This window comes from Phyllobates terribilis, unplaced genomic scaffold (assembly GCF_046119375.1).
Source record: "Phyllobates terribilis strain yellow unplaced genomic scaffold, ASM4611937v1 Scaffold_7355__1_contigs__length_38269, whole genome shotgun sequence".
NCBI classification, from domain to species: domain Eukaryota; kingdom Metazoa; phylum Chordata; class Amphibia; order Anura; family Dendrobatidae; genus Phyllobates; species Phyllobates terribilis.
This window is the reverse complement of record NW_027370096.1, coordinates 27476-38270: the sequence shown is the minus strand read 5'-3', so window position 1 is coordinate 38270 and position 10795 is coordinate 27476. Positions and strand designations below refer to the sequence as shown.

The window sequence follows — 10795 nt, the reverse complement described above, 5'->3', positions numbered from 1 at the left end:
CGCCTCAACACCGTTGGAAGGGAGGAGAACCAATTAAGGCGGGGGGTGGGGTGGAACGAGCAGCTGTCTACCCTTAGCAGGAGGGCTCCTGATTACATACCTCTCCTGCTGCTGCTGCTGCTGCTGGCTGTCCAGCAGCAGACTGAAGGTGGCTGCTGCTGTGCACAGGTATATAAAGGCTCAGAGCCTATTATGACACGCGCAGCCAGCGTTCCATTGCCACATTCCATCTACTGCAGGCAGGATACCTGGCTGGCTGAATGTCGCTGAGAAGCTCACAGAGACCGCCATAAGCAACAGTTTAACAGAATGCCACAGACTAATCAACCAAACTTTTTGGGTTGGGTTCTCTTTTATAGTCTGCAGGCATTAAATGAAAGAAGTCAGTGTTCCAGCAGAAGGAGACAACGTTTCAGAAAAGGCATTGTAGCAAACCAAAAAAGAAATTTTAAGCGCAGCAGTGTAACCAGCGCACATACCTGTTAGCTCGGGTGAGTTTAAAAGGCTGCTGTTGATAACAAGGGCATTTGCTAAATAGATGGTGTGTGTGCAACAATATACTGAAAGGTCAATTATATTGTGCAGCTTATCTCACCACCTGTAGTTATTTAGGTGAAAGCTCCAAAATGCTTGCCTAATATGTCTGTTTATCCAAAAGGAAGTAGAAAGGGAGAGCTAGAAAGATAGCATTGCATCACATTACATGGCAATGCAATGCACAGTTGCTGAAGTTGAACCAAAATGAGCTTGTAATCTGGCTTCTGCAACTTTGAACATGAAAAATCCAATGAGGAGAAGAAAAGCAGAGCCAAAGAGTCCATCCCAAAATCCGACAAACAAGCAAAATGAACAAAAAACATTGAATTCAATTCTTTCTGATTTTAGAAACTGCATTAAAGAAGGGGTGCACCGGTCCTGGAGATACTGCAATACCAGGTCAATGCGTGGAGTGGACAGAGCAAGCTCTTTTTCCATCTCCCTGTTCTAAAAATCCATTTAATATATGGTCCCCAGATAGGGGACGTATCAGATATTAAACTGATAAGAACAGATACTACACTTGATCTTAGCCAAAAGGCCGAGAAGCGATAACCAGAATTGGTTTCAAACTACGGAGCCACCCAAGGATCCTAAAAAGTCCATTTGTGGAGATGAGCTCCTGGACTCCCGTTAAGAAGACATGTTGTCAACCTCTAGATCCCTTACATGCCTGCACTTTTCGGCTTGCTGCTGCTGCAATCCACGCGTTTTAGATCTGCATAACTCCACCTCTTTAAACACAGCACCTTCACCCCCTGCTGTTCCCACCCGCCTCAACACCGTTGGAAGGGAGGAGAACCAATTAAGGCGGGGGGTGGGGTGGAACGAGCAGCTGTCTACCCTTAGCAGGAGGGCTCCTGATTACATACCTCTCCTGCTGCTGCTGCTGCTGCTGGCTGTCCAGCAGCAGACTGAAGGTGGCTGCTGCTGTGCACAGGTATATAAAGGCTCAGAGCCTATTATGACACGCGCAGCCAGCGTTCCATTGCCACATTCCATCTACTGCAGGCAGGATACCTGGCTGGCTGAATGTCGCTGAGAAGCTCACAGAGACCGCCATAAGCAACAGTTTAACAGAATGCCACAGACTAATCAACCAAACTTTTTGGGTTGGGTTCTCTTTTATAGTCTGCAGGCATTAAATGAAAGAAGTCAGTGTTCCAGCAGAAGGAGACAACGTTTCAGAAAAGGCATTGTAGCAAACCAAAAAAGAAATTTTAAGCGCAGCAGTGTAACCAGCGCACATACCTGTTAGCTCGGGTGAGTTTAAAAGGCTGCTGTTGATAACAAGGGCATTTGCTAAATAGATGGTGTGTGTGCAACAATATACTGAAAGGTCAATTATATTGTGCAGCTTATCTCACCACCTGTAGTTATTTAGGTGAAAGCTCCAAAATGCTTGCCTAATATGTCTGTTTATCCAAAAGGAAGTAGAAAGGGAGAGCTAGAAAGATAGCATTGCATCACATTACATGGCAATGCAATGCACAGTTGCTGAAGTTGAACCAAAATGAGCTTGTAATCTGGCTTCTGCAACTTTGAACATGAAAAATCCAATGAGGAGAAGAAAAGCAGAGCCAAAGAGTCCATCCCAAAATCCGACAAACAAGCAAAATGAACAAAAAACATTGAATTCAATTCTTTCTGATTTTAGAAACTGCATTAAAGAAGGGGTGCACCGGTCCTGGAGATACTGCAATACCAGGTCAATGCGTGGAGTGGACAGAGCAAGCTCTTTTTCCATCTCCCTGTTCTAAAAATCCATTTAATATATGGTCCCCAGATAGGGGACGTATCAGATATTAAACTGATAAGAACAGATACTACACTTGATCTTAGCCAAAAGGCCGAGAAGCGATAACCAGAATTGGTTTCAAACTACGGAGCCACCCAAGGATCCTAAAAAGTCCATTTGTGGAGATGAGCTCCTGGACTCCCGTTAAGAAGACATGTTGTCAACCTCTAGATCCCTTACATGCCTGCACTTTTCGGCTTGCTGCTGCTGCAATCCACGCGTTTTAGATCTGCATAACTCCACCTCTTTAAACACAGCACCTTCACCCCCTGCTGTTCCCACCCGCCTCAACACCGTTGGAAGGGAGGAGAACCAATTAAGGCGGGGGGTGGGGTGGAACGAGCAGCTGTCTACCCTTAGCAGGAGGGCTCCTGATTACATACCTCTCCTGCTGCTGCTGCTGCTGCTGGCTGTCCAGCAGCAGACTGAAGGTGGCTGCTGCTGTGCACAGGTATATAAAGGCTCAGAGCCTATTATGACACGCGCAGCCAGCGTTCCATTGCCACATTCCATCTACTGCAGGCAGGATACCTGGCTGGCTGAATGTCGCTGAGAAGCTCACAGAGACCGCCATAAGCAACAGTTTAACAGAATGCCACAGACTAATCAACCAAACTTTTTGGGTTGGGTTCTCTTTTATAGTCTGCAGGCATTAAATGAAAGAAGTCAGTGTTCCAGCAGAAGGAGACAACGTTTCAGAAAAGGCATTGTAGCAAACCAAAAAAGAAATTTTAAGCGCAGCAGTGTAACCAGCGCACATACCTGTTAGCTCGGGTGAGTTTAAAAGGCTGCTGTTGATAACAAGGGCATTTGCTAAATAGATGGTGTGTGTGCAACAATATACTGAAAGGTCAATTATATTGTGCAGCTTATCTCACCACCTGTAGTTATTTAGGTGAAAGCTCCAAAATGCTTGCCTAATATGTCTGTTTATCCAAAAGGAAGTAGAAAGGGAGAGCTAGAAAGATAGCATTGCATCACATTACATGGCAATGCAATGCACAGTTGCTGAAGTTGAACCAAAATGAGCTTGTAATCTGGCTTCTGCAACTTTGAACATGAAAAATCCAATGAGGAGAAGAAAAGCAGAGCCAAAGAGTCCATCCCAAAATCCGACAAACAAGCAAAATGAACAAAAAACATTGAATTCAATTCTTTCTGATTTTAGAAACTGCATTAAAGAAGGGGTGCACCGGTCCTGGAGATACTGCAATACCAGGTCAATGCGTGGAGTGGACAGAGCAAGCTCTTTTTCCATCTCCCTGTTCTAAAAATCCATTTAATATATGGTCCCCAGATAGGGGACGTATCAGATATTAAACTGATAAGAACAGATACTACACTTGATCTTAGCCAAAAGGCCGAGAAGCGATAACCAGAATTGGTTTCAAACTACGGAGCCACCCAAGGATCCTAAAAAGTCCATTTGTGGAGATGAGCTCCTGGACTCCCGTTAAGAAGACATGTTGTCAACCTCTAGATCCCTTACATGCCTGCACTTTTCGGCTTGCTGCTGCTGCAATCCACGCGTTTTAGATCTGCATAACTCCACCTCTTTAAACACAGCACCTTCACCCCCTGCTGTTCCCACCCGCCTCAACACCGTTGGAAGGGAGGAGAACCAATTAAGGCGGGGGGTGGGGTGGAACGAGCAGCTGTCTACCCTTAGCAGGAGGGCTCCTGATTACATACCTCTCCTGCTGCTGCTGCTGCTGCTGGCTGTCCAGCAGCAGACTGAAGGTGGCTGCTGCTGTGCACAGGTATATAAAGGCTCAGAGCCTATTATGACACGCGCAGCCAGCGTTCCATTGCCACATTCCATCTACTGCAGGCAGGATACCTGGCTGGCTGAATGTCGCTGAGAAGCTCACAGAGACCGCCATAAGCAACAGTTTAACAGAATGCCACAGACTAATCAACCAAACTTTTTGGGTTGGGTTCTCTTTTATAGTCTGCAGGCATTAAATGAAAGAAGTCAGTGTTCCAGCAGAAGGAGACAACGTTTCAGAAAAGGCATTGTAGCAAACCAAAAAAGAAATTTTAAGCGCAGCAGTGTAACCAGCGCACATACCTGTTAGCTCGGGTGAGTTTAAAAGGCTGCTGTTGATAACAAGGGCATTTGCTAAATAGATGGTGTGTGTGCAACAATATACTGAAAGGTCAATTATATTGTGCAGCTTATCTCACCACCTGTAGTTATTTAGGTGAAAGCTCCAAAATGCTTGCCTAATATGTCTGTTTATCCAAAAGGAAGTAGAAAGGGAGAGCTAGAAAGATAGCATTGCATCACATTACATGGCAATGCAATGCACAGTTGCTGAAGTTGAACCAAAATGAGCTTGTAATCTGGCTTCTGCAACTTTGAACATGAAAAATCCAATGAGGAGAAGAAAAGCAGAGCCAAAGAGTCCATCCCAAAATCCGACAAACAAGCAAAATGAACAAAAAACATTGAATTCAATTCTTTCTGATTTTAGAAACTGCATTAAAGAAGGGGTGCACCGGTCCTGGAGATACTGCAATACCAGGTCAATGCGTGGAGTGGACAGAGCAAGCTCTTTTTCCATCTCCCTGTTCTAAAAATCCATTTAATATATGGTCCCCAGATAGGGGACGTATCAGATATTAAACTGATAAGAACAGATACTACACTTGATCTTAGCCAAAAGGCCGAGAAGCGATAACCAGAATTGGTTTCAAACTACGGAGCCACCCAAGGATCCTAAAAAGTCCATTTGTGGAGATGAGCTCCTGGACTCCCGTTAAGAAGACATGTTGTCAACCTCTAGATCCCTTACATGCCTGCACTTTTCGGCTTGCTGCTGCTGCAATCCACGCGTTTTAGATCTGCATAACTCCACCTCTTTAAACACAGCACCTTCACCCCCTGCTGTTCCCACCCGCCTCAACACCGTTGGAAGGGAGGAGAACCAATTAAGGCGGGGGGTGGGGTGGAACGAGCAGCTGTCTACCCTTAGCAGGAGGGCTCCTGATTACATACCTCTCCTGCTGCTGCTGCTGCTGCTGGCTGTCCAGCAGCAGACTGAAGGTGGCTGCTGCTGTGCACAGGTATATAAAGGCTCAGAGCCTATTATGACACGCGCAGCCAGCGTTCCATTGCCACATTCCATCTACTGCAGGCAGGATACCTGGCTGGCTGAATGTCGCTGAGAAGCTCACAGAGACCGCCATAAGCAACAGTTTAACAGAATGCCACAGACTAATCAACCAAACTTTTTGGGTTGGGTTCTCTTTTATAGTCTGCAGGCATTAAATGAAAGAAGTCAGTGTTCCAGCAGAAGGAGACAACGTTTCAGAAAAGGCATTGTAGCAAACCAAAAAAGAAATTTTAAGCGCAGCAGTGTAACCAGCGCACATACCTGTTAGCTCGGGTGAGTTTAAAAGGCTGCTGTTGATAACAAGGGCATTTGCTAAATAGATGGTGTGTGTGCAACAATATACTGAAAGGTCAATTATATTGTGCAGCTTATCTCACCACCTGTAGTTATTTAGGTGAAAGCTCCAAAATGCTTGCCTAATATGTCTGTTTATCCAAAAGGAAGTAGAAAGGGAGAGCTAGAAAGATAGCATTGCATCACATTACATGGCAATGCAATGCACAGTTGCTGAAGTTGAACCAAAATGAGCTTGTAATCTGGCTTCTGCAACTTTGAACATGAAAAATCCAATGAGGAGAAGAAAAGCAGAGCCAAAGAGTCCATCCCAAAATCCGACAAACAAGCAAAATGAACAAAAAACATTGAATTCAATTCTTTCTGATTTTAGAAACTGCATTAAAGAAGGGGTGCACCGGTCCTGGAGATACTGCAATACCAGGTCAATGCGTGGAGTGGACAGAGCAAGCTCTTTTTCCATCTCCCTGTTCTAAAAATCCATTTAATATATGGTCCCCAGATAGGGGACGTATCAGATATTAAACTGATAAGAACAGATACTACACTTGATCTTAGCCAAAAGGCCGAGAAGCGATAACCAGAATTGGTTTCAAACTACGGAGCCACCCAAGGATCCTAAAAAGTCCATTTGTGGAGATGAGCTCCTGGACTCCCGTTAAGAAGACATGTTGTCAACCTCTAGATCCCTTACATGCCTGCACTTTTCGGCTTGCTGCTGCTGCAATCCACGCGTTTTAGATCTGCATAACTCCACCTCTTTAAACACAGCACCTTCACCCCCTGCTGTTCCCACCCGCCTCAACACCGTTGGAAGGGAGGAGAACCAATTAAGGCGGGGGGTGGGGTGGAACGAGCAGCTGTCTACCCTTAGCAGGAGGGCTCCTGATTACATACCTCTCCTGCTGCTGCTGCTGCTGCTGGCTGTCCAGCAGCAGACTGAAGGTGGCTGCTGCTGTGCACAGGTATATAAAGGCTCAGAGCCTATTATGACACGCGCAGCCAGCGTTCCATTGCCACATTCCATCTACTGCAGGCAGGATACCTGGCTGGCTGAATGTCGCTGAGAAGCTCACAGAGACCGCCATAAGCAACAGTTTAACAGAATGCCACAGACTAATCAACCAAACTTTTTGGGTTGGGTTCTCTTTTATAGTCTGCAGGCATTAAATGAAAGAAGTCAGTGTTCCAGCAGAAGGAGACAACGTTTCAGAAAAGGCATTGTAGCAAACCAAAAAAGAAATTTTAAGCGCAGCAGTGTAACCAGCGCACATACCTGTTAGCTCGGGTGAGTTTAAAAGGCTGCTGTTGATAACAAGGGCATTTGCTAAATAGATGGTGTGTGTGCAACAATATACTGAAAGGTCAATTATATTGTGCAGCTTATCTCACCACCTGTAGTTATTTAGGTGAAAGCTCCAAAATGCTTGCCTAATATGTCTGTTTATCCAAAAGGAAGTAGAAAGGGAGAGCTAGAAAGATAGCATTGCATCACATTACATGGCAATGCAATGCACAGTTGCTGAAGTTGAACCAAAATGAGCTTGTAATCTGGCTTCTGCAACTTTGAACATGAAAAATCCAATGAGGAGAAGAAAAGCAGAGCCAAAGAGTCCATCCCAAAATCCGACAAACAAGCAAAATGAACAAAAAACATTGAATTCAATTCTTTCTGATTTTAGAAACTGCATTAAAGAAGGGGTGCACCGGTCCTGGAGATACTGCAATACCAGGTCAATGCGTGGAGTGGACAGAGCAAGCTCTTTTTCCATCTCCCTGTTCTAAAAATCCATTTAATATATGGTCCCCAGATAGGGGACGTATCAGATATTAAACTGATAAGAACAGATACTACACTTGATCTTAGCCAAAAGGCCGAGAAGCGATAACCAGAATTGGTTTCAAACTACGGAGCCACCCAAGGATCCTAAAAAGTCCATTTGTGGAGATGAGCTCCTGGACTCCCGTTAAGAAGACATGTTGTCAACCTCTAGATCCCTTACATGCCTGCACTTTTCGGCTTGCTGCTGCTGCAATCCACGCGTTTTAGATCTGCATAACTCCACCTCTTTAAACACAGCACCTTCACCCCCTGCTGTTCCCACCCGCCTCAACACCGTTGGAAGGGAGGAGAACCAATTAAGGCGGGGGGTGGGGTGGAACGAGCAGCTGTCTACCCTTAGCAGGAGGGCTCCTGATTACATACCTCTCCTGCTGCTGCTGCTGCTGCTGGCTGTCCAGCAGCAGACTGAAGGTGGCTGCTGCTGTGCACAGGTATATAAAGGCTCAGAGCCTATTATGACACGCGCAGCCAGCGTTCCATTGCCACATTCCATCTACTGCAGGCAGGATACCTGGCTGGCTGAATGTCGCTGAGAAGCTCACAGAGACCGCCATAAGCAACAGTTTAACAGAATGCCACAGACTAATCAACCAAACTTTTTGGGTTGGGTTCTCTTTTATAGTCTGCAGGCATTAAATGAAAGAAGTCAGTGTTCCAGCAGAAGGAGACAACGTTTCAGAAAAGGCATTGTAGCAAACCAAAAAAGAAATTTTAAGCGCAGCAGTGTAACCAGCGCACATACCTGTTAGCTCGGGTGAGTTTAAAAGGCTGCTGTTGATAACAAGGGCATTTGCTAAATAGATGGTGTGTGTGCAACAATATACTGAAAGGTCAATTATATTGTGCAGCTTATCTCACCACCTGTAGTTATTTAGGTGAAAGCTCCAAAATGCTTGCCTAATATGTCTGTTTATCCAAAAGGAAGTAGAAAGGGAGAGCTAGAAAGATAGCATTGCATCACATTACATGGCAATGCAATGCACAGTTGCTGAAGTTGAACCAAAATGAGCTTGTAATCTGGCTTCTGCAACTTTGAACATGAAAAATCCAATGAGGAGAAGAAAAGCAGAGCCAAAGAGTCCATCCCAAAATCCGACAAACAAGCAAAATGAACAAAAAACATTGAATTCAATTCTTTCTGATTTTAGAAACTGCATTAAAGAAGGGGTGCACCGGTCCTGGAGATACTGCAATACCAGGTCAATGCGTGGAGTGGACAGAGCAAGCTCTTTTTCCATCTCCCTGTTCTAAAAATCCATTTAATATATGGTCCCCAGATAGGGGACGTATCAGATATTAAACTGATAAGAACAGATACTACACTTGATCTTAGCCAAAAGGCCGAGAAGCGATAACCAGAATTGGTTTCAAACTACGGAGCCACCCAAGGATCCTAAAAAGTCCATTTGTGGAGATGAGCTCCTGGACTCCCGTTAAGAAGACATGTTGTCAACCTCTAGATCCCTTACATGCCTGCACTTTTCGGCTTGCTGCTGCTGCAATCCACGCGTTTTAGATCTGCATAACTCCACCTCTTTAAACACAGCACCTTCACCCCCTGCTGTTCCCACCCGCCTCAACACCGTTGGAAGGGAGGAGAACCAATTAAGGCGGGGGGTGGGGTGGAACGAGCAGCTGTCTACCCTTAGCAGGAGGGCTCCTGATTACATACCTCTCCTGCTGCTGCTGCTGCTGCTGGCTGTCCAGCAGCAGACTGAAGGTGGCTGCTGCTGTGCACAGGTATATAAAGGCTCAGAGCCTATTATGACACGCGCAGCCAGCGTTCCATTGCCACATTCCATCTACTGCAGGCAGGATACCTGGCTGGCTGAATGTCGCTGAGAAGCTCACAGAGACCGCCATAAGCAACAGTTTAACAGAATGCCACAGACTAATCAACCAAACTTTTTGGGTTGGGTTCTCTTTTATAGTCTGCAGGCATTAAATGAAAGAAGTCAGTGTTCCAGCAGAAGGAGACAACGTTTCAGAAAAGGCATTGTAGCAAACCAAAAAAGAAATTTTAAGCGCAGCAGTGTAACCAGCGCACATACCTGTTAGCTCGGGTGAGTTTAAAAGGCTGCTGTTGATAACAAGGGCATTTGCTAAATAGATGGTGTGTGTGCAACAATATACTGAAAGGTCAATTATATTGTGCAGCTTATCTCACCACCTGTAGTTATTTAGGTGAAAGCTCCAAAATGCTTGCCTAATATGTCTGTTTATCCAAAAGGAAGTAGAAAGGGAGAGCTAGAAAGATAGCATTGCATCACATTACATGGCAATGCAATGCACAGTTGCTGAAGTTGAACCAAAATGAGCTTGTAATCTGGCTTCTGCAACTTTGAACATGAAAAATCCAATGAGGAGAAGAAAAGCAGAGCCAAAGAGTCCATCCCAAAATCCGACAAACAAGCAAAATGAACAAAAAACATTGAATTCAATTCTTTCTGATTTTAGAAACTGCATTAAAGAAGGGGTGCACCGGTCCTGGAGATACTGCAATACCAGGTCAATGCGTGGAGTGGACAGAGCAAGCTCTTTTTCCATCTCCCTGTTCTAAAAATCCATTTAATATATGGTCCCCAGATAGGGGACGTATCAGATATTAAACTGATAAGAACAGATACTACACTTGATCTTAGCCAAAAGGCCGAGAAGCGATAACCAGAATTGGTTTCAAACTACGGAGCCACCCAAGGATCCTAAAAAGTCCATTTGTGGAGATGAGCTCCTGGACTCCCGTTAAGAAGACATGTTGTCAACCTCTAGATCCCTTACATGCCTGCACTTTTCGGCTTGCTGCTGCTGCAATCCACGCGTTTTAGATCTGCATAACTCCACCTCTTTAAACACAGCACCTTCACCCCCTGCTGTTCCCACCCGCCTCAACACCGTTGGAAGGGAGGAGAACCAATTAAGGCGGGGGGTGGGGTGGAACGAGCAGCTGTCTACCCTTAGCAGGAGGGCTCCTGATTACATACCTCTCCTGCTGCTGCTGCTGCTGCTGGCTGTCCAGCAGCAGACTGAAGGTGGCTGCTGCTGTGCACAGGTATATAAAGGCTCAGAGCCTATTATGACACGCGCAGCCAGCGTTCCATTGCCACATTCCATCTACTGCAGGCAGGATACCTGGCTGGCTGAATGTCGCTGAGAAGCTCACAGAGACCGCCATAAGCAACAGTTTAACAGAATGCCACAGACTAA

The 10795-nt window shown here is 45.4% G+C and overlaps 8 non-coding genes across 8 annotated transcripts; all 8 read right to left on the bottom strand.

Moving 5' to 3' along the window:
• Positions 1–899: 899 nt before the first annotated feature.
• On the bottom strand, positions 900–1090 carry LOC141251643 (U2 spliceosomal RNA). Its single transcript, XR_012313304.1, has one exon. It is a non-coding gene; the product is annotated as a U2 spliceosomal RNA (small nuclear RNA).
• A 1118-nt stretch (positions 1091–2208) lies between these two features.
• Positions 2209–2399, bottom strand: LOC141251642 (U2 spliceosomal RNA). Its single transcript, XR_012313303.1, has one exon. It is a non-coding gene; the product is annotated as a U2 spliceosomal RNA (small nuclear RNA).
• Positions 2400–3517: 1118 nt separating this feature from the next.
• LOC141251640 (U2 spliceosomal RNA) lies at positions 3518–3708 on the bottom strand. Its single transcript, XR_012313301.1, has one exon. It is a non-coding gene; the product is annotated as a U2 spliceosomal RNA (small nuclear RNA).
• A 1118-nt stretch (positions 3709–4826) lies between these two features.
• On the bottom strand, positions 4827–5017 carry LOC141251638 (U2 spliceosomal RNA). The gene has a single exon (XR_012313300.1). It is a non-coding gene; the product is annotated as a U2 spliceosomal RNA (small nuclear RNA).
• A 1118-nt stretch (positions 5018–6135) lies between these two features.
• LOC141251637 (U2 spliceosomal RNA) lies at positions 6136–6326 on the bottom strand. Its single transcript, XR_012313299.1, has one exon. It is a non-coding gene; the product is annotated as a U2 spliceosomal RNA (small nuclear RNA).
• Positions 6327–7444: 1118 nt separating this feature from the next.
• Positions 7445–7635, bottom strand: LOC141251636 (U2 spliceosomal RNA). The gene has a single exon (XR_012313298.1). It is a non-coding gene; the product is annotated as a U2 spliceosomal RNA (small nuclear RNA).
• Positions 7636–8753: 1118 nt separating this feature from the next.
• Positions 8754–8944, bottom strand: LOC141251635 (U2 spliceosomal RNA). The gene has a single exon (XR_012313297.1). It is a non-coding gene; the product is annotated as a U2 spliceosomal RNA (small nuclear RNA).
• Positions 8945–10062: 1118 nt separating this feature from the next.
• LOC141251634 (U2 spliceosomal RNA) lies at positions 10063–10253 on the bottom strand. Its single transcript, XR_012313296.1, has one exon. It is a non-coding gene; the product is annotated as a U2 spliceosomal RNA (small nuclear RNA).
• Between the last annotated feature and the right edge of the window lie 542 nt (positions 10254–10795).